Consider the following 3,668-nt stretch of genomic DNA (forward strand, 5'->3'; position numbering starts at 1 on the left):
TTTTTTTTTTTTTTTTTTTTTTTTTTTTGCTTGTAAATGAAAACAAAAAATCAGATTGCAGAAGTCCGGCTGGGTCAAGAAACAGGTGCGTCTTCTTTGGCATTTTTACTTACAATTGATTAAAAATGAATTTGAATCCTATAAAGGCCAAACTTCTTCCCTTATCAAGTCTCTGTGATCCCCCCAAAAGGATAGCACTGGTTTCCTTTTCCTGGGTTTTTCCTCATCTGCCATATCTTCTCTGCTTAACCTATGTCTTTGTACTTCTGGAAGAGTAGAGTGAAATAGTGCATCACAGATAATCAATCATATCAGCTGGCACTTTGGGGGTGGATACTTCAAAAAATTGATATTTTATTGTCAGAATTTGTACCTCAAAAAGCATAGTGTGTGGTTGAATAAGCTAAATGGTATTAGGTTTAGAGGAGGGTTTTCTTTTCTCAGTTGAACCATATTCAAAAATCAGGGACACATGCATTTAAAATTAGTCCACAAGTGAGTTGCTTGTTTAGTTAATAACCTACCATGTTTCAAAAGCATTTATGGTGTCTAGTCTGCAAGTATATCCATTTTTTGAACGCCTTTAGACTGCTTGGAATGATAGATGTTATATAAATAAAAAGCAATATTACTGAATTTATCACTCTCATTCTTAGAGAATAAGTTTAAAGACCCCTAACAGAATGCAAATATGAAAACTGTGAGCCCCTGGGATTAGCCTCACTATGATCCCCAAAGTACTACAGGAATTATTAAATGATCATTATAGTTGAAAGCTGATGAATTAGTGTTAAGATTTTAGATTTTCTGTTGATTTTTTAAAAAGATCCCTTCCTCCTTTATATCAAGCAGTGGTTGTTTTTTTTTTTCCAGATTACTCTTCCTTAATACACAATCAGAGATGTTGTAGATGAGAATGTTGAGTTTCATGATCTCACAGTCGCTTATGTATGGTGTATATTGTAAAGCCTCCACAAAGGTAGGCTTTTGTGGCTATTCAGAGCCATGTTACTACCCCAATGTACTACAGTGTTTAGCTCATAGAGTTTCCCAGGTGGCACAGTTGGCTGGATTCCCATAATTGCCATCTGTAAAAACATAGGAAATACAAATAATGGTAGAGATCGTTTCACTTGATTACTTGCTCCTGTCCGTGGATTCAAGAGACTACACTGTCATAGCACCAAACTGCTTACTTATCAAAGGTGCTCTCTAGCCTGAAATTGCTACAATTGATCTTTAACCCGTTGAACATTTGGGTCGTGTTTATTGTAAATATTGCCTCACTACATAAACATTGCATTGGCCATTCAAACTAATTTGGGCCCTTTTGCTGCTGAGCCTTAGATTTGGCTGCCACAGGGCTCCCTCTGGAGGTTGGTAGAGTCCAAGGTCAGTTCATATTAAAATAGCCTTGGCCTTGGGACAAGATAAACCTGTCTTTTCATCCAGCGCCCACAAGAATGGGTCCTGCATTTGTGAGCTTAGAAGATGATTGTCTGTGTCTGAGGTTGGAGGAAAGTTATTTGATTATCCTTCTATAAGTGAAATGTGATCACTGCTGTGTGCTGGTATTTAATCTTCTGAAGTTTTACATTTTTCTATCATTATTGAAGTCTTTTAGCTACAGTGAAAACAAAGCAAAATAAAACCATAGGTCAGAAAAATGCCAGATTTTATTTTATTTGTTTGTTTTAGTGACAAGGAAACCCAGAATAAGGTGGTTTTGGTTCTATAATGACCACCCTCCGGGTAGCACCAAATGATCCCACAGAGTCTGAATTCCATCTAGAAGTATTTGAAGCACATAGGCATTGGCATCAACGAGTTTGCAGCACAACTTAACTCTTTGAAGGTAAATATTTACTAACTGGGATCAGTTTCCAAATAAAGCAAATTAGCTTGCACCAAATCAAAATTTTGCTACTTCATTTGAATTGGCATGTACAGGAATAAAATTATAGCAAACTATGTTTCTCACTCCCTCATGATTTCTTCTTTCCTTTTTAGTTGGTTTATTGGTTATTTGCCTCTTTCTTCTCTTCCTTCCTTCTTTCCCCTTTTCTTTGCATTTTTTCTTTCACTCATTTTCTTTTATGTTAATTAGGTGGACTATAATGTAATTTTGATGTATCAAAAATAAAATTATTCTATATCTGAGATTTGCTTCAAAATAACATAGGAGAGTGAGATTTGAGGAGGTAGAGATGAAATAAGATTGGCCATAAACAGTTATTAAAACTGAGTCATGAGTGCATGGGGATTTATAATGCTTGCATGTGTACTTTTGCATATTTTTACAATTTTTGTGATAAAGCACTATAATTACTTTTTTTTTTTTTTTTTTTTTTTTTTGAGACGGAGTCTTGCTCTGTCGCCCAGGCTGGAGTGCAGTGGCCAGATCTCAGCTCACTGCAAGCTCCGCCTCCCGGGTTCACGCCATTCTCCTGCCTCAGCCTCCTGAGTAGCTGGGACTACAGGCGCCCGCCACCACGCCCGGCTAGCTTTTTGTATTTTTTAGTAGAGACGGGGTTTCACCGTGTTAGCCAGGATGGTCTCGATCTCCTGACCTCATGATTCGCCCGTCTCGGCCTCCCAAAGTGCTGGGATTACAGGCTTGAGCCACCGCGCCTGGCCTATAATTACTCTTAATGAATCTGATTGAAAGGGTACAAGGAACAATGTGCTAGATATATCAGAGTGTGTACAGATACTCTTTTTTTCTAATTTTTTACTTCTTACAATATACAATGCACACACAAAAATCTTTTGAAATGTTAACATTCATAATGTATTAGTGTAGCACTACTACATGAATATGATTTATAAACATACAAACAAACAAACCCATATTGGGGTATATTCTCAAGCATTTGTTGTTGACAGGGGTGCATCACCATCAAGTTCAGAGACCTCTATGACAGAGGAAGAAGGCTGGACCTTGTGGGAGGATGATGCACTCATTTAAAGAAAAGCAAACAGTCATTTTACTTCTTCCTTCTCAACTGTATAGCTGTTCTTTTCTACATCCTTCTTCTAATTTTATTCGTACTTTATCAGCTCTACTTCTAAAATAAAATTGGGTTGTGTCCTACCCAGTTTAGGCTGCTATAGAAGATTAAAATAGACAAGGTGACTTATAAACAACAGAAATTTATTTCTTACAGCTATGGAGGCTGGGAAGTGCAAAATCAAGGCACGAGCATGATCAGGTTCTGGTGAAGACCTTCTTCCAGACTGCAGACTGCTATCTTCTAATATTCTCACATGGCAGAGAAGGTGAGAGAACTCTCTGAAGTCCTTTTTATAAAAACACAAACCCCATTTATGAGGGCTCCACCCACATGGCCTAATTACCTCCCAAAGGATTGCCTCCTAATACTATCACATTGGAGATTAGGATTTCAACATAATAATTTGGGAGAGAGGGTATAAAAGATTTAGTGTGAAAGTGGTGGTGAATAAATCAAGAAAGAATCAACCCTCCACTTATAACCCTTTCAATTGCTCCTCAAATAGAGCTTGAAGCTCTCCCAGGACCTCTGAAACCTATAATTAAGTGTTATTGGCACAATTAGACAAAACTAATGAATGTTTTTCTGCTTCCCTTTTCTATGTATTACAAATATCAGCTACATCAGCAAACATATACTTCTTCATTGTCAGCT

Source organism: Colobus angolensis, unplaced genomic scaffold, assembly GCF_000951035.1.
Source record: "Colobus angolensis palliatus isolate OR3802 unplaced genomic scaffold, Cang.pa_1.0 Scaffold230, whole genome shotgun sequence".
Lineage (NCBI taxonomy): Eukaryota > Metazoa > Chordata > Mammalia > Primates > Cercopithecidae > Colobus > Colobus angolensis.